The sequence below is a fragment of the Crinia signifera genome, chromosome 19 (genome assembly GCF_055691185.1).
Source record: "Crinia signifera chromosome 19, ASM5569118v1, whole genome shotgun sequence".
Classification (NCBI taxonomy): domain Eukaryota; kingdom Metazoa; phylum Chordata; class Amphibia; order Anura; family Myobatrachidae; genus Crinia; species Crinia signifera.
Window position 1 is genome coordinate 13,622,066 of NC_139226.1, and position 27,777 is coordinate 13,649,842.

Below are 27,777 nucleotides of genomic sequence, written 5' to 3' on the forward strand. Positions count from 1 at the left end.
TCAATCAGATACACACAGCTGAGCACACTGGCCGGGTCCATCGGACACACATATCTGATCACACTGGCCTGGTCCATCACACACACAGCTGATGACACTGGCCTGGTCCATCGGACACACACAGCTGATCACACTGGCATAACACATACCTCCCAACAGGACCCATTCCAGGAGGGACAAAATGCTCTGCTACTGGACTTTCTTGCCAGTGGCAGTTGCAGAGGGTGGGCTGCAGCACAGTGCATAAATCACATAGGTGAGCCACACCAACTGCCAGTAAGTCCCAGACTGTTGTGCTTGGCAGTGTTTGGGGTGCCAGTGGGTGTGACTACTCCCATATTTGAATTATGGATTGTGCTGCAGTCAAACATCCATAACTGCCACTGGCAAGAAAGTCCAGGGACAGAGTATAAATATATATACATCTGGGTAGTACTAAAAGGATACCAGAAGCACAGGGCACCTTTCTGTTAGGGATGTGCATCGGCCACTTTTCGGGTTTTGGGTTCTGATTACCTTGAGGTTTTGGGTTCTAATGGGTTTTGCCAAAACACCTCCTAAGCGTTTTGTGTTTGGATTTCTTGGGTTTTTGGGTTCTGATTTTTTTGTTAAAAAAGCATAAAAACTGCTAAAATCGCCGAATTTTTTTTTTTTGCTCCTACGCTATATTAACCTCAATAACATTAATTTCCACTCATTTCCAGTCTATTCTGAACACCTCACACCTCACAATATTGTTTTAAGGGCAAAAGGTTGCACCAAGGTAGCTGGATAACTATGCTAAGCCACACAAGTGTGCGGCACAAACACGTGGCTCATGTAAGAGTGGCACTGCAGCAGCAGACAGGTAGTAGCTGTTCCACTGAAACTTCTTGGCTGCCAGGCTGTCCCTGGTCGTGCTAGGCTGGCAGACTAGGATTGAGTTACCACTTCAGTGACTGTGCCATGGTCATCTCAACTGGTCCCCCCCTGACTGTAGCATACTCTGCTTCCGCTGACCACCCCCACCTGCCCGTGCATCAGCGGTCACATGGCCCCCTTACCAGCCGGTGACGACATCAGCTCCATGGCCCCCCTTAACAATCTGCTGGCCGCTGCGCTGCACGGCATAAGCGGCACCCAGACCAGCCCCCTGTACAGGCCGCAGCCCGGCATCAGCATCTCCTTGACCCGCCACCCAGCACAGGCCACAGCGTTTTCTGGACCTGCCCCCCTGCACACGTCACTGCCCGGCATCAGCAAACGCGGACCCTCCCCCTCGCGCAGGCCACCTGGACCAAACCCCCATCTACTGGCAGCCCGGCATCTATACTGCGCTGACACGAAAACCCTGCCCGCCGTAAGCGGTAAAGAAAGAAAAAAACATCTGAATGCTGTATACAATGTCTGCCATGTGCTTGGTATCTCTGTATACAATGTTTGCCATGTGCTCAGTATCTCTGTATACAATGTCTGCCCTGTGCTCTGTACCTCTGTATACAATGTCTGCCCTGTGCTCTGTATCTCTGTATACAATGTCTGCCCTGTGCTCTGTATTTCTGTATACAATGTCTGCCATGTGCTCAGTATCTCTGTATACAATGTCTGCCATGTGCTCAGTATCTCTGTATACAATGTCTGCCATGTGCTCAGTATCTCTGTATATAATGACTGCCCTGTGCTCAGTATCTCTGTATACAGTGACTGCCCTGTGCTCAGTATCTCTGTATACAAAGACTGCCATGTGCTCAGTATCTCAGTGTACAATGTCTGCCCTGTGCTCAGTATCTCTGTGTACAATGTCGCCCTGTGCTCAGTATCTCTGTGTACAATGTCTGCCCTGTGCTTAGTATCTCTGTATACAATGTCTGCCATGTGCTCAGTATCTCAGTATACAATGACTGCCCTGTGCTCAGTATCTCTGTATACAATGTCTGCCCTGTGCTCAGTATCTCTGTATACAATGTCTGCCCTGTGCTAAGTATCTCTGTAAGACTGTAGAAGACAGCTTGTCTGGCTGAAAGCAGCATAAACTCACCAGGCTATGGCAGGAATCCTTAAGGCCCCCATACACTATGAGATTTATCTGACCTGTGAAATTGCATCTGATTTCCCTTGAACTTCCCTGGCAGCTTTCCAGGAGGCCTACATAAAATTTGACACTTGATGTGCCATTTTTTACATCCAATTTGCGTCAGATAAATCACATGTGATTTATCACATGTGATTTATCGCGTGATAAATCACTTGTGATTTATCTGAAGCAAATTGGATGTGCCATGAGATTTATCTGATGGGATGGCCCTAGGGAGTGGCCTGAACAGTGCTATATAAAGCAGGGGCCCTTTTAACTTTCTGCACACTCTGCTTTGTAACTAGTGAGGCACTCTTGTGTACTTGCGCATGCGCAGAGGAAGAACGGGTGGCCGCCGCCGCCGCCAGGATGTGCACGCATGCGCAATAGAGCTATACCTGATGCAATGAATAATAATGTTTCTTCTGCGCATGCGCGCGCCGTGCATGTACCCGGGATGGGTGCGTGTGCTGCGCGTGCATGCGCAGAAGAAATATTATTATCCAGCACGTCAGGTTAGTTCTGTCACACATGCTCGCACCTCCCGGCCGGGCACATTCTTCCTCCTCTGCGCATGCGTAAGACTCCCGGCTCCCACTGTGCCGTGGTGGGTAAAAAATTTTTTTTTTATATATATAGCGAAATCGGATGCCATCCATCGATGGCATCATACTATTTGGCTCTCGACTATCGATGTCCAAAACTTCGGGCACTAGGTCCTGACCATCGATGTTTGTCCCGACCATCGATGTTTGTCCCGACCATCGATGTTTTGGAAACATCGATAGCCGATGGCCATCCCTACACAGAACACTCACCCTCCCCCAGTAAACAGTATGCTCACAGACCACGGCAGAACTCCAGCAGCAGGGGAGTCTCACTTCTGCCGGGACTGACAAACTCCTGCAGCACGAAGAAGGGAAGCTGGCTTGGAAGAGGAGGGAGGAGGGGGCCCTGCTGCCCACAGCAGCAGGGGAGATGTACGGGGAGACTAGGTCTCTGCTGCACAGGCTGAAAATAAACTGCAGCAGGACGGGGGAGGGAGGAGGGGGGGGGGGCTGGCTTCGGGCTGCTGCCGGAGCTAAACATGACACCCAGCAGAAGGGGAGAGGTAGGGGAGTCGGGCTTCTGCTGCACAGGCGGAAAAACTGCAGCAGGATGGGGCAAAGCTGGCTAGAGTTTACCATGACACCCAGGATCAGGGGAGAGGGGGAGTCGGGCAGTGATGCTCGCGCTGACAGTTCTGCCCACAACCATATTTGGGTCTTCCCTCCTCTGTCGCTTGAATGTGGGACGGACGCTGCTGCTGCTGCTGTCTCCTCTACCCCTCTCACTGGCTTTCCTCCCCCATTGCGCCTGCCCCCTCCGGTGACGTGTGTTCCGGATGTAGCTACCGTGGAAGCACCGAACAGGTACACACAGATATATCGGATCTGAAGCATCGTGGGTGCTAAAAAGCACCCACGATGTGCCCATGATGGGTCAGATTCCGATATATCTGATGTTCAGCAGGTCCGACGCCCTGATCCGATCTGATGCGCTCGTGAACGCGCATCAGATCAGATCAGATGTCAAACACATGCGATTTTTGTCCGATTTCATCCGATTTATCGGCCCAAAGGGCCGAAATCGGGTGAAATCGGCCGAAAATCGCATAGTGTATGGGGGCCTTTAGCTTGCACACTGGAGTTGGGCTGGGGGGCTTGGCTTGCTTGATTGGCAGGTGGCTGATTTGCATGTAGATCATTGATAGGCTGGTGTGAAGTCAGAGGCGTGGATTGATGGATAGATGATCCTGCTTCCAGAAAATTCTGCCTCTTTCTGCTGGAATCGTTGCTCTGATAAGTACTGTGACCTTCATATACAAATTGTAAAGCATTTAGCTTGTGTCTTTTCTATTCTCACTTTCTACATCTTTATTCTTACTCAATTTCTTCCACTTCTTATATTTCTTTATTTCCTCCTTTCCTTTTCATTCTTATCTAAAAAGTTTTGCTAGGCCCAAGCGTTTGGCGGGGGGCACTCGCAATATATGCAGCACTGGCTGAGGTAAATGTTAGGCTTAGGGCCAGGGCTAGGCCGCCCAACAGAGGTGGGGAGCGGGGACTTTACCCCTCACCTGGGCAGCAATTTTTGCCTCACCTTACACAAATTCACCTCTGCAGGCGCCTGCTTCAACCCCCCCCCCCCCCCACCTGGGCTGTCCCCGTGCCCCGGGCGTCGCAGGGTTAACTGGGGGTGATACCCGCTGTAGAAGCTTTGATACATGTTCCCCTTAGTTTATTAGAAGGGAATGAGCCTATTGTATTCACCTTGCAGAGCAATCTCCCTACCAGTCCGGGGAATCCCGAGGGCGGCCCTGGAGCCAGTGCAGCGGGGACGGAGATCCGGGGCTCAGGCAGTCGGATCGGGCGGACAGGTTCCCCGCCCGCGTCATTAGCGGGTGTCGCTCTGCGGCTCCCGGCAGCAGCGTCATCATGCATCGCTCTTACAGGCGGGCAGTAGTTAGCGGCGGGCAGCGGGCTAGAAGGTCCCGGGCTGCCCGCCAATATTATAACTGGGGGGTGCAGTGCCGATGAACTCTGAGGCCAATAGAGGGACTGATTTTGTTCCCGTTGCGGCGGCTACCATTAGAGGGGGCCGCCGTAGGGGTATGGAGAGGGCTAGGAACGGTGCCACAGGCAAGGATCAGCCTGTGGCGCCATTTTGTGACATAATGAATGCTGCAGGCTGTAGTCAGCCTGGGGATACCAGGACATGCTGGTATAGGTGCTTTTGAGGAAAGTTAGGCTGCAGCGCCATCTAGTGGCATAGGAGACAGCAGGTTTAGAATGTCCAGAATGATTGACAGCATTAGGATCAAGCTGTCCCTAAGGGATAGGGAATTGCTGGCCTTGACAACATTATGTGGAGTGACCAGTCACACAGTGACTTCACTGGGGAGTCTCAGTCCAGCGAGTATATTTGTAGTTCACCAGGGGGTGGTCGACATACCTATGTTCAGGTGTCGCGCAGTGGTCAGGCGATGAGCTCAGCACCTCACTTGCGGAGCACCGAACCTTTAGATAGCACACCTGAGGGCAATTCGGCAGTTGATAGGGTCTTCGCGGGTCTTGCGGCGATAACGCAAAAAGCAGGCCCGGGGACAGAAGGAGATTGGCTAGGGTCGGGGCCCAGTCTAATGTTGTGGTCACACCCCGGGACAGTGTTCGGGCTGTTTTATCATGCGCAGACGCAGTAAGGGGTAACGGTAATTTAGTTACCGTGGATTCGTCGGCATTGACGTGGGTATGCGCTGCAGTGGTGTCAGCTGTGCCCCCCCCCGGTAACCACTGCACCGGGTGGACAGGGGGGGGGTTCAGTATCGTTAACCACGGTGGCTATATTATCCGAAATTATAGCCAGATTCATTGCGCCGGCATTAAATGTGACAGATCCAGTTCATCCTGTGCATTCTGTAGAAGCGGCATCACATAGTGATCCCAATTTGCCTGTGCATGTTACTAACCCTTTACCGTCAGGTCGGAGATCGTCGCAGAGCAATGGGGAAAGAGCATCTGTAAGCCGTCAAGGAGGTGAAGGAGCCATTCGGGGCAACACTGGTTCGAGTTCGGGTGAGTCTTCTAACGATCCCGATCGGGCCAGTGATACTGCTGATAGGTCAAATAATGATGGATCTGGGGGTTCGACGTCGTCAGCTTCAGGGAAATGGGCTAATTCCTCCAAATCCAAGAAAAGAAGGGGCAGGTGTAGGGATTATGATCCCTCACTGGCGTCCACTTCATCGGAGGATATGTCATCTTCCGATGGGGGCTTGCGCCTTTCAAAACGGAAGGAGCAGTACGGCTGGTGTAATGGTTAGCATTACTGCCTCACAGCGCTGAGGTCATGGGTTCTACCCCACCATGGCTCTAACTGTGCGGAGTTTGTATATTCTCCCCGTGAACTTATCGATCACATAATTCGGGCTCCTCTAATGTATCGGTGGAATCCATACAGTACATTGCACAAACACCGCCATGAAGGCGGATTTTCGGCCTAGGGCTCGAATTAAGATTCGGAAAAGCCATTATGTGGATATTTTGCTTTACCAAGCAAAGATAGGCGGGCTCTATTTGAGGCTAGGAAGTAGGGCTCATTCAATAAGGTGGCCTTTCGTACCTACAGCAACTGGATAAGGGGCATGCTTATTTTGCGGCCTGTTGTCTTGAGAGCCATCCTGACGAATACATGAATCTGGTGAGATACCAGTTTCTGATTCATAAACTATACACCTCGTACATGGTTTCTGGCTGGCGTACCTATGACCAGGAGTTTAGTAGCAATCAACAGGGCCGAGAGGTGTTACACCCTTCTAGGTTTACAAAGGGAAACGTTGGTTCCGGCAGCACGGTAATAGGCCTAATAATAACAATAATAGGGGAGCTAATAGCAAGCCTGACCACGGAAATTGTTTCGCGTTTAACAAAGGCCAATGTAATATGGGAAACCGGTGTTGTTTTCGGCACCTTTGTTTCAGATGCGGGGGGATCGCATGCAATCAAGGATTGCACAAACCACCAACTGAGGGCGGAGGGTGGAGCTCGGTAAAGCAAAGCAGCGGTCCAGCGGCATCTATCGTTGGATACAGCCCCAACCCCAATATTGTTGGTCAGGATGTTGCCATGGCTGGAACGTTACCCGGATAGAGAGACAGCAGATTTTCTGCAGTCTGGGTTTGCCGTAGGTTTTCAATTGCCTGTTTCTGGCCCTATTAACAAGGAGTCTAGGGGTAATTTACGTTCTGCTATTGGGCACCCTGTTGCAATAAAACAAAAGGTAGAGGCCGAAGTTAGGTTGGGTCGCATGGCGGGCCCGTTCGCCACACTGCCAGTGGAGGGAATGATTTTGTCCCCGTTGAGGGGGACCTGAAAGTTCAGGGGAAGTTTAGGCTGATTCAACAACCCTCATGTCCTAGAGGGACGTCAGTTCATGATGCCATCGCTGTTGAGTTATGCACAGTTAATTACCTATTATTTGAAGGTGCTCTGACGATTGTTCGGAATTTCGGTAATAGTACCCTCATGTGCAGATTGGATGTTGAATCAGCTTTTAGACTGCTGCCATTTAATAAGACTGCCTTCACATGCATGGGATTTAAATTGGAAGGGGTTTTTATATAGTTAAATGTTTTCCCATGGGTTGCTCTATATCTTGTGCATAATTTTGAGCGTTCAGCACTTTCTCGCAATGTTTTTTTGCGGGAAGTGACAGGAGCATCTAGTATCACTCATTATTTGGACGACTTTCGTTTGGTAGGTCCTTCAGATTCTGAATTATGCTTACGGTTGTTAGAATCCGCTCTTAAATTGTTTGGGGATTTCGGAGTTCCTGTAGCCGAGTAAAGAAAAACCGAAGGCCCTACTACGTGCCTGGTTTCTCTAGGTATCGAAATTCATTCCGAGTCCGGTGTATGGAGACTCCCGTTGGAAAAGGTGCATCGTCTACATGACAAAATAGGGAGTCTGAGAGGGGTATAGTCAGTCGCACAGAAATAAATTGTTTTTAATGCAAGGGTGGACCCTCCTTGTATACTGTCAACAATTTGTTATAATTAAATAAGAGGGTGTGCTACCATAGACACAAAGAGGACGTGTTTGTTAGGAAAGAAAAGAGTGTCTTTTTTTTGGTGCACCTAGAGAGTATTACTTTAGTAAAACGTCACTTTTATTATTTTATTTAAAATAGTTGCGAATATAAAAACGAAATTTGACAAGACATGAGACAACATATAGTGATTTTAAAAAAGGAAAAGAATTTCCTTCACCTAGTGGCAGCCCCACTGTCTATTGTCCCTGTTTATATTTCAAAATAATTCGCTGTGTGGCTCAGATCATAGGGTTATGTTACCCAGACAAGTAATGTGGATCAGACAGGGTTCATTTTTATCAAATAGACAATGTTTCAAAATAAACCTGAGGCTCTTAGCAGCAGCCGCTAGCAAGCCCCTGAACACGGATAAGGTACCGCTTCAGTGCTGCTGCTGGCTTGCTGGAGCCAGTAGTACCACGACCTGCGTTTCTCCCACAGAGCTACGTCTGAGGTGTGCCTGCGTGCACTTCCTCGCTCTGGTGGGTAGAAAACAAGCAGGAACACCCACGGTTCTGGCGCCAGAGACCGTGCAAATGTGTTATGTTGGGGACCGTGTCCGACGGAACCCCTAATGCAGCCACAGATCAAAAATACAATTTGTAAGTGGGGAGGGGAGAGTGGGGTTTTAGACACACTAGGTGTGTGATTAAGTCACACACCTAGGGCGAAATGTAATAGGGTGCGATTTTTAGACTAAAAAAAAATCGCACCAAATCGCACCTTTAAAAATCGCATTTTTTGCCGCGAATTCGCATATGTAATGAGATGCGAATTAGCGGCAAAAAAATGCGATTTGCCGCGATTTGCCGCGATTTTTAGTCATGAAAATGTGCGCATTTTCAGTCATGAAAATGTGCGCATTTTTATAAATGCGCTTTTGTGCAAAAAAAAAAAAGTTAAAAAAAAAACGGCGTGGGGTCCCCCCTCCTAAGCATAACCAGCCCCGGGCTCATTGAGCCGGACCTGGTTCCAAAAATACGGGGGGACAAAAAGCATAGGGGTCCCCCGTATTTTGAAACCAGCACCGGGCTCCAACAGCCCGCGGTGTCATGCCACAGCCGGGGGACACTTTTTATACAAGGTCCCCCGGCCAAAACATGAGCACCGTGGCTGGTCAGCCTTGGACGGGGTACCTGGAGGAGTGGGGACCCCCCCAATAAAGGGGTCCCCCCCCCCAGGCTTCACCCGTCCAGGGCTGAAGCCCGGGGCTGTCACCGGCGTCCGTGGCCAGTGGACGCCGGCCTGATAGGGTTAAATCCATCATACATATCATTACATTGCTTTTTACCGGCGAACTACAAGTGCCAGCAGACCTCCCCCGCATGCTGGGACTTGGAGAACCACAAGTCCCAGCATGCAGGGCATTAATGGGCCCGCTGGGACTTGTAGTCCACCTGTAAAAAGAATGTTTATAAAAAACACACACACAGAGAAGTACAAGTTTATTACACACACACACCTCAATTTTACACCAGCATACTTACCATTCCTGGATCCAGCGCTGGTCTGGCTGCTTTACAGCCGGCTCCCCCCGCACTGACAGGCAGCGGGGAGAACCGGCTTTCTCCGTTGCCTGTCACCGGCTTTCTCCGTAGCTTCTGTAGCTCTGTCCCAGTGCTACAGAGGCTGAGAGCGTGATTGGCTGAGCTACAGTATGCGTCTCCATGGAGACGCATAGCTCAGCCAATCAGGACTGAGCTATGCGTCTCCATGGAGACGCATACTGTAGCTCAGCCAATCACGCTCTCAGCCTCTGTAGCACTGGGACAGAGCTACAGAAGCTACGGAGAAAGCCGGTGACAGGCAACGGAGAAAGCCGGTTCTCCCCGCTGCCTGTCAGTGCGGGGGGAGCCGGCTGTAAAGCAGCCAGACCAGCGCTGGATCCAGGAATGGTAAGTATGCTGGTGTAAAATTGAGGTGTGTGTGTGTAATAAACTTGTACTTCTCTGTGTGTGTGTTTTTTATAAACATTCTTTTTACAGGTGGACTACAAGTCCCAGCGGGCCCATTAATGCCCTGCATGCTGGGACTTGTGGTTCTCCAAGTCCCAGCATGCGGAAAAGGTCTGCTGGCACTTGTAGTTCGCCGGTAAAAAGCAATGTAATGATATGTATGATGGATTTAACCCTATCAGGCCGGCGTCCACTGGCCACGGACGCCGGTGACAGCCCCGGGCTTCAGCCCTGGACGGGTGAAGCCTGGGGGGGGGGGGACCCCTTTATTGGGGGGGTCCCCACTCCTCCAGGTACCCCGTCCAAGGCTGACCAGCCACGGTGCTCATGTTTTGGCCGGGGGACCTTGTATAAAAAGTGTCCCCCGGCTGTGGCATGACACCGCGGGCTGTTGGAGCCCGGTGCTGGTTTCAAAATATGGGGGACCCCCAGATTTTTTGTCCCCCGTATTTTTGGAACCAGGACCGGTCCAAGAGTCCGGGGCTGGTTTCAGAAATACGGGGGACCCCTATGCTTTTTGTCCCCCCGTATTTTTGGAACCAGGTCCGCCTCAATGAGCCCGGGGCTGGTTATGCTTAGGAGGGGGGACCCCACGCCGTTTTTTTTTTTTATAAAAACACTTTTACACATTTTTATTAACAGAACCATGCACAGATCTCAATGATCTGTGCATGGTTCTGTCAAATTCGCCTGTCAGAACCTGGTCTATTTTTTTTGCGATTTTTGGTAACATTGACCAAAAATCGCACCCTATTACATTTGCGAGTTGTATACTTTATAATGGGAAAACATCTGGATGCGAATTGAAATGTGACTAAAAATCGCACTTCTAAAAGTGCTATTTCGCGGTAAAAAGTGCGATTTTTTACCGCGATTTTCAACCTATTAAATGTGCGATTTTCGGAAAATGTGCGATTTCGGCCGTTTTTGACCAAAAATCGCACATGTCTAAAAAATCACACCCTATTACATTTCGCCCTAGGTGTGTGACTTAATCACACACCTAGTGTGTCTAAAACCCCACTCTCCCCTCCCCACTTACAAATTGTATTTTTGATCTGTGGCTGCATTAGGGGTTCCGTCGGACACGGTCCCCAACATAACACATTTGCACGGTCTCTGGCGCCAGAACCGTGGGTGTTCCTGCTTGTTTTCTACCCACCAGAGCGAGGAAGTGCACGCAGGCACACCTCAGACGTAGCTCTGTGGGAGAAACGCAGGTCGTGGTACTACTGGCTCCAGCAAGCCAGCAGCAGCACTGAAGCGGTACCTTATCCGTGTTCAGGGGCTTGCTAGCGGCTGCTGCTAAGAGCCTCAGGTTTATTTTGAAACATTGTCTATTTGATAAAAATTAACCCTGTCTGATCCACATTACTTGTCTGGGTAACATAACCCTATGATCTTAGCCACACAGCGAATTATTTTGAAATATAAACAGGGACAATAGACAGTGGGGCTGCCACTAGGTGAAGGAAATTCTTTTCCTTTTTTAAAATCACTATATGTTGTCTCATGTCTTGTCAAATTTCGTTTTTATATTCGCAACTATTTTAAATAAAATAATAAAAGTGACGTTTTACTAAAGTAATACTCTCTAGGTGCACCAAAAAAAAGACACTCTTTTCTTTCCTACATGACAAAATACTTTATGCAATGGCGCCGGCCAAGTTAACGTTTAGACAGGCCCAATCTTTATTGGGCCTGTTTAACTTTGCATGAAGAAGTGATACCCATGGGTAAAATCTATTGTCTTAAACTTCAGAGAGCAGCTGCGGGCTTACGTAAGCCGTATCATTTCCTTCGCATGTCTTCAGAAATCAAGAGATATTTGAAGGTGTGGGAAATTTTTCTGGGCAATTTTATCGGTATCTGCATATGGCAAGGACCAGCCGTTGCAAATGCGCGTTGGAATTATACACGGACGCCGCGGGTTCCACGGGTGATGGAGCATTCTATCGTGAGCGTCAGAGCGCGTATGCCTGCCGGAGCAGTGGGTCCAAGGCGGTTTAATTAAAAACATGCTGTTGTTGGAGAGATTTCCAATAGGGGTTGCCGTGGAACTTTGGGCCGGAGAATTGAGTAACAGGGAGGTTGGCTTTTGGTGCGACAACCGCACTGTTGGTCGCCAAAAGGCAACATCCTTCCCGGTTTCACGCATTTTAGCTCGGATACTATGCTATGCTTGGCAAACAACATTACGTTGTGAGCCAAGCACGCCGGGGCGCTTAATGAGGTAGCAGGTGCACGGTCTCTTTTTGAATGGAAGCGTTTAGGCAGTGGTGCCTTTCGCCCAGAAGTATGGTGAGTAGTGTCCACCTTTTTATGGGGTGGCAATGTAGGTGAGAAAAGTTGGCCCTGCGGTCCTTAGCACCGGGGACATTCAGGGCGTATCTGGCCTCATGGGAGTGCTGGAATGAATTTGTCCTTGAACACGGGGGCGAAGGTGAGAGCACTGAGAAGCTTATTATCGCCTCGATTGGAACCTGTACTGGGAGGGAAAATCCTGGGGTGCTACTTGACAGGTATTTTCATTCTTTTTGCGTCTTGGGGGACAGGAGGCATTCCGACAGGAGACAGCCAATTGACGCTGGTATATTGCGTCAAATCTCAATATCATTATAATCATGTGCTCATCGGATTACGAGTCTCGCCTTTTAAGCTGGCGTTCGCCATGGGATTCCATGGGGCGTTTGGAGTGGGTGAACTGGCGTCCCCAACCAGGACGGCAGCGTCTCCCATGATATTCCGTCACGTTGACTTGCGCCACGAAGGTATATGGTGCAGAATCCAGCGCTCCAAGACTGACATGACGAAAGCCGGGTGCCTGGTTAATGCACATTGAGGGTCGCCCCTTACCAAATTTCAGTTTTGTCGGTCTTCAGGCGCTGTATTTTGCATCTGGGTCTTTCTCCGGCCGACTTCGGGACACACTCATTCCGTATCGGCGCCGCCTCGGCTGCTGCTGCGGCGGGTTGGTCCCAGGTCGACATACGAGCACTTGGGAGATGGCGGTCTGGTGCGTTTAGGCGTTACATCAGGCCGACATCATCCAGTGAGCCCATTTGAGGAGTAGCCGCTCGCTCAAACGCGCTTTAGCGTTTGGGGGGCCTTGAGGAATTTTTGTGTTATCACCAGTCTTAAATTTGGCTTTTGCCAGCTGGTGAAAGATTTGTGTTTTTGCCTCAAGTCAAATCGGGCGACCCACCCCCCTCTCCCCTACCAAATTTGTTCATTATAAGTTTAGAATAGAATTTCAATAATTTAATGGGTTCAAAATTAGGTTCAAAATAGGTCACCCGAATCACCTTCCTATTAGTCATCTTCAATTTAATATAGAATGCTAAAATCACCATTAAGGGAATTCCCGGGAAAGTTTCCCCATTTTTATTTATTATGCACTTTCACCTGGGGGGCAACGACCTCACGCATAATTCCAGTATTGGTATTCTTTTGGGATTAGGAATTTAATGCTGGATTTAATTAGAGAGTGGCGTTCCGTAGATTCTTTGGATCGAAGATTATCCCTAGGAGGATCTGGAGAGATGCTTTAGTACAGGGGCCATTGAGCTTGTTCGGAGACAGATTAACTCCGTGGTTGGCAGGGCAATCGTTGCAGAGAGTGGGATGGTCATCTGGCATGAGGCCATTTCCTTTAGGGACGAGACCCTGTATCGGTCTGATGGACTGCATCTCTCCTTGATGGGAATGGATTTGTTTCTTCAAGGATATGATGGACGTCCTGAGAAGTTAGATGGTTAGTGTGAGAGGAGTTTTGAAGTATGGTGGTGGCGGGTCAGTTTGTAGACAAACTGATATGGCGGAAAGAACGGTAGTTTAAATTCTAGCGGTATTTACATTTAGCTGGTGGTTGGTGTCGAGATGTGGGCATCACCGATCCAGGTGGGCCCACATCTGGTCCTTAACAATCATTTACTTCGGATAGGCAAAAATTTTGCGGACAGTTTGTGTTTCAGGGCAGGTGGCCCAATTTTTCTGGCTCGGGCAGAGTGGTGAGCTCTGCCTTAGTGATATATGCGAGGTCAGGGGCAGAGGCAGAAGGTCAACCCCTGGCCTTAAGGGCAGATGGTCCTTTGGGAAAAGTCCGCATATAAAGTTGTCTGTTGCCAAGGACGCTGGCAGTTGGCCGGTCCTAGGAAAAAGGGCAGGAGGCCCTTGGATCCGGAGTTTATTATTTTCATTACTTTTTTATTTTACCAGCTGATGTGTTTTATTGCCATACCGTTCTTTGCCCGCCACCTTAGTTAGAGCAGGGACGTAATTTTCAGTTAGTTTCAAATAGGCCGCCCCTGCTCAAAATAAATAGGCCGTCCCCTTTAAGCCCAATTCAGTTGTACGCGTCATTATTTCATAGATAAGTGGTGTAAGTGTGGATGAATGCCTATGACTGTGTGGAGTTTAAGACTGTAGAAGACAGCTTGTCTGGCTGAAAGCAGCATAAACTCACCAGGCTATGGCAGGAATCCTTAGCTTGCACACTGGAGTTGGGCTGGGGGGCTTGGCTTGCTTGATTGGCAGGTGGCTGATTTGCATGTAGATCATTGATAGGCTGGTGTGAAGTCAGAGGCGTGGATTGATGGATAGATGATCCTGCTTCCAGAAAATTCTGCCTCTTTCTGCTGGAATCGTTGCCCTCCCTCCCACCCCATTTATTAGTTTTATTTCATTTTAGGAGTTTTTCTTTAGCAGTTTTTTCTCTTTAGTGTTGTCGGCTTATTGTGGCGGAAAGAACGGTAGTTTAAATTCTAGCGGTATTTACATTTAGCTGGTGGTTGGTGTCGAGATGTGGGCATCACCGATCCAGGTGGGCCCACATCTGGTCCTTAACAATCATTTACTTCGGATAGGCAAAAATTTTGCGGACAGTTTGTGTTTCAGGGCAGGTGGCCCAATTTTTCTGGCTCGGGCAGAGTGGTGAGCTCTGCCTTAGTGATATATGCGAGGTCAGGGGCAGAGGCAGAAGGTCAACCCTTGGCCTTAAGGGCAGATGGCCCTTTGGGAAAAGTCCGCATATAAAGTTGTCTGTTGCCAAGGACGCTGGCAGTTGGCCGGTCCTAGAAAAAAGGGCAGGAGGCCCTTGGATCCGGAGTTTATTATTTTCATTACTTTTTTATTTTACCAGCTGATGTGTTTTATTGCCATACCGTTCTTTGCCCGCCACCTTAGTTAGAGCAGGGACGTAATTTTCAGTTAGTTTCAAATAGGCCGCCCCTGCTCAAAATAAATAAGCCGTCCCCTTTAAGCCCAATTCAGTTGTACGCGTCATTATTTCATAGATAAGTGGTGTAAGTGTGGATGAATGCCTATGACTGTGTGGAGTTTATACAATGTCTGCCCTGTGCTCAGTATCTCTGTATACAATGACTGCCCTGTGCTCAGTATCTCTGTATACAATGGCTGCCATGTGCTCAGTATCTCTGTATACAATGTCTGCCCTGTGCTCAGTATCTCTGTATACAATGTCTGCCATGTGCTCAGTATCTCTGTACACAATGTCTGCCCTTTGCTCAGTATCTCTGTATACAATGTCTGCCCTATGCTCAGTATCTCTGTATACAATGTCTGCCCTGTGCTCAGTATCTCTGTATACAATGTCTGCCATGTGCTCAGTATCTCTGTATACAATGACTGCCCTGTGCTCAGTATCTCTGTATACAATGTCTGCCATGTGCTCAGTATCTCTGTATACAATGTCTGCCCTGAGCTCAGTATCTCTGTATACAATGTCTGCCATGTGCTCAGTATCTCTGTATACAATCACTGCCATGTGCTCAGTATCTCTGTATACAATGTCTGCCATGTGCTCAGTATCTCTGTATACAATGTCTGCCATGTGCTCAGTATCTCTGTATACAATGTCTGCCCTGTGCTCAGTAACTCTGTATACAATGTCTGCCCTATGCTCAGTATCTCTGTATACAATGTCTGCCATGTGCTCAGTATCTCTGTATACAATGTCTGCCATGTGCTCAGTATCTCTGTATACAATGTCTGCCCTGTGCTCAGTATCTCTGTATACAATGACTGCCATGTGCTCAGTATCTCTGTATACAATGTCAGCCATGTGCTCAGTATCTCTGTATACAATGTCTGCCATGTGCTCAGTATCTCTGTATACAATGTCTGCCATGTGCTCAGTATCTCTGTATACAATGTCTGCCCTGTGCTCAGTATCTCTGTATACAATGTCTGCCCTATGCTCAGTATCTCTGTATGCAATGTCTGCCCTATGCTCAGTATCTCTGTATACAATGTCTGCCCTGTGCTCAGTATCTCTGTATACAATGTCTGCCATGTGCTCAGTATCTCTGTATACAATGATTGCCATGTTAAATACATTTATCCATTTCTCAGACACAGATTTTCCAGTCTCTGACGTCCTACGCAGGAAATGGGTCAGTCAAATCTACTAAACGTGGTGCTGGCATCTGTGCTCCTGCTGATGACTGTTTGTAAGTTTATTTTTATTTTTATATAATGCTTTGTATGTATTTAATGTGATAAACAGATGGGACATTCAGTTACAGGGAGATGTATCCCTTAGATCACTTGATAGCTCTTTTTAGTCAGTTACAGTAACCTTTAAGTGATAACACATTTCATTAAACTGCCATACTCAGGATTCAAACATATAAGGCATCAATTGAATTATAATGATTGACATTTACCTTAACTTAACTCTAAATTGCCCCTAGAAATAAATCACACGGACACCTTATTCTAAAAATAATCACACGGACAACAACTGCATACGTTAAAAGGTCAACGATATTTATTAAGTGATATGACCCTATTGAAATGGTTGGCCAGGAAAAACGCTTGAGACCAGCTCAGTCAAAAACATTAGTAATGGCGGCGACTACAACGCCCCAACTTATAACCAGGGCGATGAACCGCCCCAATTGAATTTAAGGCACAGCCCGCACTGTGACGTCTTACCGCCCCTCTTATAGCATAGCGAGGACACCTCAAGGAAGTGGCCAACGTCCCCCCTCGGGGGCAGGACTCACCAGCCATCCTGGCAGAGGGGGGAAATACCGCACAGTGACCACCTGTACCTCAAAATTGACTGCTGGTCGAGAGCGCTCTCCCGCCAATTAGATATTAATTGTTGTGAAGCCAAATTGGGTGAAGGCCAAAGGCCAGGTAGCAATTGAAAAAAGCCAGGGAGGGAGGGTGGGAATCCAGACTCAAAGAGGAAGCAGCATCATCTGACCCCCCCTTATATACCCCTGCATTAACTACCACCCCTTATACACCTAATTGGCTACCCTAACTATCAATCACCTGACTTATATCGGTAATGAACTATTCACATAACTTTGGCCCTTATTCTGATCTGTGCGGATATTCCCGCATTCTTACGGAGCGGTCCGCACGCCACGGTGTTTTGCCGCATGCGGCCATCGTCCGTAGAAACGCCCACGTGTCCTCCGCATTCGGACGGACTCACTCTTTAAGAACAGGGCGTGTTTACGGACGACATACAAACCATGCGTGTGCGGGAGAAACACTCCGATTCGGCACGGTATTACAGAGTATTACAGAGTATGCTCGGGAATACCGCATCCGAACGGGAGCCAAGCGGTGCTACCGCACGTAAGCGGAGGATTTACGCCAAACAACCCACTATGAAGTATCTTCTGCAAGACATCACATGACCCACTTATTCAATTACCTATCCTCATAAAAAACTGCTTATTTGGAATTGGAATCAATTAGATTCCAATATATCCTTACAAGCATGCCTAACACATGCATAGCACACATTAACCCTTACAGCAATTGAAGTGCAATGGTTTCAATTAAAGCACTGACAAGCGTCCTATTAGTGAGTAATGAGTAAAGGAGTAGATTGTTATTGGGTTCAGGTGTTAATGGTTGTAGTCATTAGGCGTACGTTCGCCTACCGCATGAACGAGTGGTGTCCGCAAAGCAATAGTACACTTGTGGACACCGCACATTTCAGCCCTTTTTGCTCGCGTGCATTCGGAGTGGTTTCCGAATGTACGCCCCCCAACATAAGTGTACTCCCCCGTGTCCGCCCATGTTTCCGCCCCGTTTTGCCCACTTTGAAACTACGCCCATGTGTCATTCCGCATGACGCCCATAATACGCCCCTATTTCCCGACTGATTGCGGTGACCAGTTTTGGACGGGCTTTGTCCGAACTGGTACCGAGTCAAGGCGTGGCACATGCGCGTAGCGTTCTCCACGCATGCGCAGACGCCGTAAAGACGCGATCCGTAAGAACGCGGTAAAGTCCGCATCAATCAGAATAAGGGCCTTTATTAGGACAATCACAAAATTCGCAGGCTCTTAAATGCCCTCATGCCTATGCACCCCTTGCTTAATCTAATCTGTTGCGTTACAGTGAAACTACCCACTACTCATTGAGCTATTCATTAGATGCCAGTACACAAAAAGGAGGGTAGCACAGAAGTGAAAGTAATTAAAACAGATAATTAATTGCTGTCAAAATTGCCCCCCCCCCCCCAACCTTCAGCGCTGTGTGGGGTTACAGGAGAGAGGGGATGGGTGCCTGCTGTCTGCTGCACCTGATTAATGAAACCCAGAGGTGCATACTGCAGCGGGTATAATTACATAATAGCTGGTACAGCTGTCATCAGCAGTCACCATAATAAGGATCTAAGAGACATCCCACATATTATGCCCAGATATGCATTAGTCAGACATTGCATGTCTAACCTTTGCAAATGTCTGACTTATGCATGTCTAACTTTTGTCACTGTCTGACTAATGCATGTCTAACTTTTGTCACTGTCTTACTAATGCATGTCTAACTTTTGTCAATATTGCTCCCAGTAAGTACTATCGCTCCCAGTACTATCACTCCCAGTAGATACTATCACTCCCAGTAGGTACTATCACTCCCAGTAAGTAATATCTACATTAATGTTACTACATTGTCTTATTATCAATGCTTTGCAGTAACAATATATCAGAATAGTGGGCCTTATTCTGATTGACTCGGACGGTTGCGTGTGCAGACGGACGGCTGATGTTTTGTGTGTGCGCATAGGCGCTTCTGCGCATGTGCGTAAACCTCGCACGTCCGCCCACAGTGTAAATTTCATGCGTAAAGCGATTGTACGGAACCATCCGAGCAGGGGGTGGAGAGGGGCGTGAAGGGCTGTTTAGGCTCATTACCATATGCATAAGCCCCGTGTTTCATGGGCGTTGCCATGAAAATGCTGGGAATGCGTTAGGAAATGCTGTCCGCCCCCCACGCACGGGGTGCGGACAGCTGACATAGCCGGATGCCAGCTGCCCGCCCATATCCCTGCTTTCGCACGGACAACTGTCAGAGTGGTCTGGAGCACTCGGTGCTGCCTGACTGCTCGGTCCATCATTCGATGGTTGGCGACCATCGGAGGATGGGAGAGGTTCCCACAGGCCAGCGAGTGGGTGTTCACATGAAACATCCACACGCGGTCCATTTACTCGCCGTCCGACCACATTCGGACGGCGTGAGCGATCCGTATACTAGGCGGGGTTAACACCACTCATTGCCCATCCAAAATACGCATCCGACTGAGTCAATCAATCAGAATAAGGGCCTGTGTGATGTCCTTATAGACCCTATGGGGTAAATGCTGAACTTAAGTTTCTAAAAACAAAATTAGGTGATGTTACCCATCACAACCAGATTATGTCTATCATTTCTCTTGCATCCTAGAAAATGAAAGACAGAATCTGATTGGTTGATATGGGCAACATCACTTCATTTCATATTTAGAATCTTTAGTAATTTTCCCTTTATAAATCTGTGGGGTTTGTATGTTACTTTGCCCAGGTTCTTGGATGGTGCATGCTCTTAGAGGCAGGGTAGAATTAACAATGGACCTGATGGAGCTACAGCTCCAGGCCCACTCTCCAAATAGGCCCATTTTGTCGCTGAGAGCCAGGGCTTTCCAATGAGCCCGGCCACGCATCGCTAGCCCCTCGTAAACCGGAGGTACCGCCAAGCAAAGCTGGAACGTTTTCCCCATAGGATAACATAGAACCATAGTTCCAATGGCTGCCAATTCCCACCTGGCAGCACAGAGCTCAGTCAAACCCAAATCGCTGGGCCTTCAATCTCATACCAGGCTGGTCCATATGGGTTCATTGGTACTAGAGATATTGCGGGTAAAGTGATTTTTTGCATTTCTGAAATGTAATTTCATGGCTGTTCATGTTGTTTGAGGACAGATTTCTCTAGACCCAAACGGCCCAGTTTCACGGGACCAAAATCATTCGAAGCCTACATGTAACTGGGTCAGTTGGTTCTGAAGATATAGCTGGTTGTTTAAAAGGGGGGGGGGGTTTCTTTCCCCCTCACACCAGAAAATGCAGGGACTAGGCTGATGTAAAAGGGGCCAGCCCGGGAATGTCCCTGCATGATCCTGAGACCATATTCCCAGGTAAGCCCCTGCATTTTCTGGTGTGAAAGGGGTATTATTTCAAGTAGCCAGGACCTGCAGTGCTCTGAATACAGCCGGCAGCCCCCTGCTCTCTGCCCGGCTGTCAATGGCTGTCATTTCTGCCCAGCGGCAGCTGTCCCCCAGTTAGCACAAGCATGCATTCCCCCGTGGCAATGAGCATGTAATCCCACATGGCAACGAGCATGGACCCCCTGGAAATTAGCATGGAACCCCTGGCAATGAGCATGTAGGTAAACAGCACTTATGTAGCATAATTTTTAATAGGCATTATGGTGTTTGGCATAATACGTAATGGACATAATGGTGTGTGGCTGAACATGTTATGGGCATTATGGTGAAAATTTTTAATGTGCAATGCCCCTGTTTATGAAGCATATTGTGCTTTATGGCTCAATCTTTTTGGTATAGTGTGTTCTGAATTAATATGTGTGGCATAACGTGAATTTTGACTTAATCCGTGTGCATTATGTGAATTTTGGCTCAGTCGATCTGAATTTTGGCTTATTCAATGTGGCATAATGTGTAAGAGGAAAGTACAGTATTAGGTGATTTGTATAAGGGGTATATGGTGTGGTGAACTTAGGTGACCACATAAAAGGTGCTGAAATGTTGTCTACCAAGTTTCAGCTTTCGAGATTTTTTTTATGACTGGAGTGCCGCCTCACCCCGCAAGTATCTTAGCACCTTTGCCCCCCCCCCCTAAATATATCTCCCTGCATTTTAGTTTTACCAGCCCCCTGCCTTTTCCAGGCATATATAATAAGTTAAAAGTTGAAAGTATTTACACAAATAGAGACACACCCATGAGCAGACCACCCAACCAGAACACTGGTCACGCCCCCTACATTATCAGGTGCTGGCCACAACCTCTATTATTGCGCATAATAGGTCCTTGATCATTTTCAGCTCCAGGCCCATTGAGACCTTAATCTGGCACTGCTTAGAGGACATCATTCAGTAGAGGTGCCATTGTTTCCTTTCCCTTACCAAGAATCCCTCTCTGTTGTCCCGGCCCTCCGGCAAACCTAAGTGCATTAACGTGTGAGATGTTGGGGTTAGAGAATCAGAAAGTGAGAGATTTGATAATAAATCTCCAGTTGTTTTAAAGCGGCAATCATTTATTCTGCAATACCATTGGATTTTGCAGTGTATATGATTGCCGCTTTAAAAAAACCTGGAGATATCTTACCAAATCTCTCACTTTTCATTTCCCCCCAAAATATCTGCAGAGAGAGCCTTGGTTCTCCCAATCAGAAACAACATGAACCTCTGCTCTATACAAACCTTCTCACTGCTGCTGTTCTGTTATTTTATTTTTACAGACTCACAACAGGATTGTGGCGAGAACCAAACATATAACACGTGTGGAACCGCCTGCCCACTATCCTGTAGCAATTACAAAGTATCGAGTGTATGTACGGATCAGTGTGTGGCCGGCTGTTTCTGCGATGCCGGTTTTTACCTGGATGCTACTGGGAAGTGTGTGGAGAAGGCGAAGTGTGATCTCTGCACTGGGAACACCATGTACTCAAGCTGCATGAAGACGTGTGGCCAAGAGAGTTGCCCATCAATATTTATGTACTTGTTTGTTTGCCCGCAAGTAGATTGCAGCGAAGGCTGCGTCTGTAAGGAGGGTTATGTGCGTCCCATCCCAGGATCAGAGCTCTGTGTGCTGAGCACTGAATGTCCTCCAATAAAGCAAATGGTGTAAACCCGAGGCCCGTGTCTTACTGAATCCTGTGGTCTACTAATGCTTTTACTTACAGAGAGACCTCAGTGGCGGGACTTGTAGGTGGTTGGCCCAGGTGCAAAAAATATTATTTGGGCCCCCTTCCTCCACCCCGGGTGTGGATCAGTTGGTCACCAGCAGTGATTAGGTAGATATCATTAGGTCGACATGCATTTAGGTTGACATGTATCTAGGTCAAAATGCATTTAGGTCGACATGTGTTTAGGTCGACATTGGGTTTTTACTGTTTTTTACCTGAATGTCGACACAGTCGACATGGACACAGGTTAAATGCACCCCATCCCCTCGCATGGCTCTCTGCGCTCGTTATGCTTCGGGCTCGGTGCTTTGCTGCTCTAGGCACACTATTTTATTCTGCCACCGCACCCTAGTGAATGGTAGGGCATGAAATACTGCCTGTCGGCTCAAAAAAAAATAGTGAAAAACCCCATGTCGACCTTTTGACTGTCGGCCTAACCCGTGTCAACCTAATTACCCTGTCGACCTAAACCATGTCGACCTAGACTCATGTCGACCTAAATGCATGTCGATCTAGACACATGTTGACCTAAATGCATGTAGACCTATTGGTGTCTACCTAATGACTAACAACTTGCTGGTGACCCAATGACCATATCCCTCCACCCCAAACCAAGATCACAATATGCAGCACAGCAAAGGGTGACAGGGTTAGGCAGAGGGTGACAGGGAGAGGCAGGGTGAGTCAGAGGGTGGCAGAGGGTGACAGGAAGAGGCAAAGGGTGAACGGAAGAGACAGATTGTGACAGGGAGAGGCAAGAGGAGGCAGAGGGTTACAGGGGGAGGCAGAGGGTGACAGGGGGATACTGAGATAAACTGTGAGTGACAGGGAGAGGCAGGAGGAGTAAGAGGGTGATAGGGAGAGGTAGAGGGTGACAGGGAAAGGCAGAGGGTGACAGGGAGAGGCAGAGGGTGACAGGGAGAGGCAGGGTGAGGCAGAGGGTGACAGGGTGAGGCAGATGGTGACAGTGTGAGGCAGTAGGAGGCAAAGGGCGACAGGGAGAGGCAAAGGGTGACTGCGGGAGGCAGAGGGTGACAGAGATAAACTGTGAGTGACAGGGAGAGGCAGGAGGAGTAAGAGGGTGACAGGGAGAGGTAGAGGGTGACAGGGAAAGGCAGAGGGTGACAGGGAGAGGCAGAGGGTGACAGGGAGAAGCAGGGTGAGGCAGAGGGTGACAGGGTGAGGCAGAGGGTGACAGTGTGAGGCAGGAGGAGGCAGAGGGCGACAGGGAGAGGCAGAGGGTGACTGCGGGAGGCAGAGGGTGACAGAGATAAACTGTGGGTGACAGGGAGAGGCAGGGGAAGGCAGAGGGTGACAGGGAGAGGAAGAGGGTGACAGGGAAATACAGTGGGTGACAGGTAGAGGAAGAGGGTGAGATGGAGAGGCAGAGGGTGACAGGGAGAAGTAGACGGTGACAGGGGGAGGCAGAAGGTGACAGGGGGAGGCAGAGGGTGACAGGGAGAAGCAGTGGGGTAACGGAGAGGCAGAGGGTAGCAGGGAAATACAGTGGGTGAAAGGAAGAGGCAGAGGGTGTAAGGGAGAGGCAGGAAGAGGCAGATTGTGTGACGGAAATACAGTGGTGACAGGGAGAGGAAGAGTATGACAGGAGGAAACAGTGGGTGTCAGGAAGAGGGTGACAGGGGCAGCAGTGGCCCCCTTAGTCCTCAGGGACCCCGGTGCACTGCTCCTGATGCACCAATGGTAGTTCCGGCTCCGGACCTTCTATCTTATTGCTCACATTGGTCAGGCCTCTCATGTGCTGCCAGTAAGTACTGCAGAGTACAGGCCCAGCTCAGGACACAACTGTCTGCATCGGATCATTGGTTGTAGTTTTGCGATTACTCAGTTGCACGCCGGGAACCTCCCAGCAATGTCATTGCAAATACATGAAATCACATCACTATTGTACAAGCACTCGCACATTAACAGTAGCCCCCTCACTGTGCAAACTAGCTGCAAAGCCAGTCGCTAAGGTGGCCATGCTTCAGCTCACAGCCAACCTGGTCTCCCCTGCAAATGGTCCAGACACAGCTCATAGGATAAAAAAATATTTATGTGATAAATCTAATGTGCAGCAGCATAACAATCCCACCACAGACCCCGCCATGGCTTGGGGGAACCAGCGCCGGTGGGGGTTTGCGGGGCACGCTTACTAAAATGGGCTGCCGTGAAGTGACTGGCAGTGGAGTCTGACGGCAGTGTGAGGCAGAGCTCTGCACCCTGAGAGCCAAGAGTCCCTCCAGTTCTGTGCTGCACTGCTGATGTAACGGTCCTCCCAGCGAAGGGAATCTAACTACTATCCCAAGGTAACTAATTGGAGGCGCAGAGTGGAGCGCCAATCAACATCAGCGGCACTCCTTTTCGGTGCTCTCCTAGGTGACCTGCTCTGGTCGTGGATGTGATGTGTTACATAGAGTACATCTATGTTTCTCACTGTTACCTTAATTTGGTGTTCCCAGCACCAATAGAGAGAAAGTGGTATTATGGATAGTGGTACCACAGGTGCACAGAGTTTCCACCTAATATAATAACAAGGTTCAAAATGGACCCAATAATCACGTAAAAAGTCCATGTAGGTGTGAGGAGCTGGAAGAGGTTTATTACCCAGACAAGGTATTGGAGCCATGGGTAGAAAGTTGCAGAGTTCCCCCGCAGGCTCCAAAAGACAAAAGGCCGCATTTATCAAACAATATTTTTGTCTAAATCCCCGAAAACACCTGTTTTTGGAGGTTACCGGAAATATTAAGTATCACCCCAATGTATCACCCCCCCTTGCACCGCAGCCGGCCACATCCCCCAGGATGCTTTGCATACCTGGGCTATTGCCATTACGGGGCAGTGCGGTCAGTGGGGTCGGCGGGGGGGGGGGGGGGTCAGCACTAACGGCGCATGCGCAGACTTTCGGAGCCCTGTCCCAGCAAGCGGGGGATTGTAAATCCCAACGTTTCTATCGCACTGTACAATGCGATCCTGGGCGGAAATAAATAGGCTGGTTGGGTCCTGGTCCTCAAAAGTGCAGATGGAAGTCGAGCCAACGCGTTTCTATCCTTACAGGCTCTTTTTAAAGACTGTCAAGGGCCTGTGAGGCTCAAAACGCGTTGGTCTGACTACCATCTGCACAGGATCTGTTTAATAAATGTAATTTACATGGAAACTTTGTGTGCCGGTGGTCCTTATATCACCATCCATAATACCACTATTGGTCAACAGTCTAGTCGACATATGAAAAATGTCAACTATTATATTCTAACTCTAGTCCCACTAGGATGGTAAAGTCGGTAAAATTAAATCTTGAAAAACGTATGTGGACTTTTTTGCAAGTCGACCCTTTGGCCATATCGAGCTAATGCATCTTGACCTTTTCACGTGTTGACTTTTTTGACTTTCGACCAATAGCGTTCGACCTTTTGATTGTCAACCTAGACGCTGGTATTGTGGCAATAGTTGGTTCTGCACGGGATGAAGACTAATGCATGGTGCAGACGGAATTCGTCAGCTTCCATCTTATCTTATATAAATATGCAGACAAACAATGAATGATGAGTTTGGAATTTTACATTAAGAACCGACAAGTTTGCAATAAAAATACTGCCTGGAACAATCCATGGCCCTGATTCTGGTCATACTTGTCTATTTTTGAAAACTAGTTTCAGGGAGATTTTATCTGCTGTGCCGCTGAGGGTGTATAATGCTCCGCCCAGTGGGCGTGTCTAACTTCACCTATGGGCGTACCTATGGGCATACCTATTGCACTGGAACACTCTGGGCCTGATCAGATGTGGTGGTTGCTGCCTGTAGCACTACACTATACATTCCTGCCTCTTTTGTTACCTATCGTTGCGCGCGTGTGTGTATGTGTGTGTGTGGTACCCCAGCCAGGGATGGCCCAATGAGCAGGGACAGGGCTCACAGGGTTGCTAAGCACCCGCAGCCCCAGTGAAGCCCTGCGTTCAGGACCGAAGGGGTTAATACTTGGAGGCGCCGTAGGGCGCGAAAACCAGTCCCCAGGCTGATTGACAGCCAAAGCAGGGACAAATCCGGAGAGAGAGGAGGAGGTACCTGAGAGGTCAGAGGTCCGGGGAAGCGGAAGAGCGAGGCGCGTAACCGGGAGAAGGAGCGTGGAGTGAAGAAGAAGCGTAGCGTGCCGAGGAAGGAGAGAAGGAGAGCCCCACGGGAGAAGACCAGCGGCGAGTCCAGGAGAACACCCGAACACTGGCCGAGGTTCCGCTGATGCCGCAGCAGCAAGGAGCAGCCGTCGGAGAGAGCCGTCAGCGTGGAGTACAGCAGTAGCACCGCCCACACTAGCGTGCCCTCCTGCAGAAAGTGACCAGCGCCAGCCATCCAGCCACCCGGAGACCCGATCGCGATGGGCAGGAGCCTGCACCTTGTTGCCGACACCAGGTATCCTATGTGCTGGTGCCCCCAGACCTGCCTCCCAATGCCCACTACCTGCCACCAACGCAGTACACTCTAAATGGGCACACCCCCTCCCCTCACTGAATTACTCAGAGCGTCGCTAGCCCCTCTAACTGGCCAGTTTGACTGTCTATCCTAAGCTACCCCCAACACCCCACTAGGAGCACCCGTGGGGGTACAGCTCACAGCGCAATAGAGCCCCGGAGTATGGGACACTTAGGGGACATCCAGATAGTGAGAGGTCAACCCTCTTTCCACCTGCAGCACCGTGGGGACTCACACCAGTCCCATTTAATCAGGGGAATGATCCCTGTACCTCAGAGGATCTCCGTTAAGAAGTTCTACAAGTGCAAACCATTGCTATTACATTGGCCTAACCTAGCGAACACTGCCATCTTGTGGCCTAAGTGATTATTGCCGAGAGCCAATCCCTTTTCCGGATTTAAAGTTATTGTGTTCACCTTACTTAATCAGGAACATTTCACTAGGGTGCGCACCAGGAAGAGTATTCATCCAGCACTGTGTTTATTGTGTCTATCCTGATGTTATATGACCTGTTACTGCTTGTATTTCATATGTATGGTATGTCGGGTACCCAGTAGATATATGTAGTAGGTGGCTAGGGCCATTCATTATTAATTGCATAGCGAGTGGGAATACTGTTGCCTGTAAGGACCCAGTTGGCGGTTGGCAGGAGTACTGTACTGGAGATTGTTGTGGGATTCGTTCTAGAGTTTATTTACCCCATAGGGGTGGTAATCCGCAAGGTGGATATAATTGGTTACTAGATAAGTAATTTGTTTAACGCACTTATTGTCGTTTGGGTGCACATTAATTATTTGTGTCCTATTTGCACTAAATAAAACATAAGCGGTTGTACCTGCTGAACGCCTTGCTTGAGTTCCTAGGGTGGTGTGTTCTCTGCAGCTGACGCGGTGAAGAATTGGTGTGGAACCAAGAGTATCCAGCGACTCAAGGTATTCATATACCTCCCACCAGCGGCGTGTTACAAGTGGCGTCACAAACAGGATCCGAGATGGGTTGAGAGAACAGCCGAGCAGGAAAGATGCAGCAACAAGCTGCGCAACCGGTGGTACAAGCACCGGTGCAACCAGCTGCGCCAGGGCAAGGTGGAGAGATACCGGCACCCGGGGGTGAACAACAAGAACAAGCCACCGCTGCACCAACCACTCCAATCACGCTCTTGTACTACTTCGGGGCGTCATGGTTGCCCAGCTACAGCAGAGACAAGAAGAAGGCGCCGGGAACCACATTTGCGGAGTTCAAGAGGGGGATAGAGTCAACATGCCTACTGTATACCCTGCAGGAACAACAGAAGGTTCAGATCCTAATAGGGCAACTGACCGGATCCGCCCTCTGAGAAGTGATGTCATGGCCACCCGAACAAAAGACGAAGGTAACACAGATACTGAAGAAGTTATCCACCATATTCGAGACACAAAGCCTCCCAGAACTAAAACTGAAGTTATA

The 27,777-nt window shown here is 48.9% G+C and overlaps 1 long non-coding RNA gene across 4 annotated transcripts; it reads left to right on the top strand.

The window, feature by feature from the left end:
• Positions 1-3,103: 3,103 nt before the first annotated feature.
• Positions 3,104-21,818, top strand: LOC146042144 (uncharacterized). 4 transcript variants are annotated; one of them, XR_014463763.1, is made up of 4 exons: positions 3,472-3,898; positions 5,575-5,667; positions 16,009-16,106; positions 21,424-21,818. It is a non-coding gene; the product is annotated as an uncharacterized LOC146042144 (long non-coding RNA). The 4 variants fall into 4 exon arrangements; XR_014463765.1 differs by lacking the exons at positions 3,472-3,898; positions 5,575-5,667 and adding an exon at positions 3,104-3,465; XR_014463764.1 differs by lacking the exon at positions 5,575-5,667.
• Positions 21,819-27,777: the final 5,959 nt, after the last annotated feature.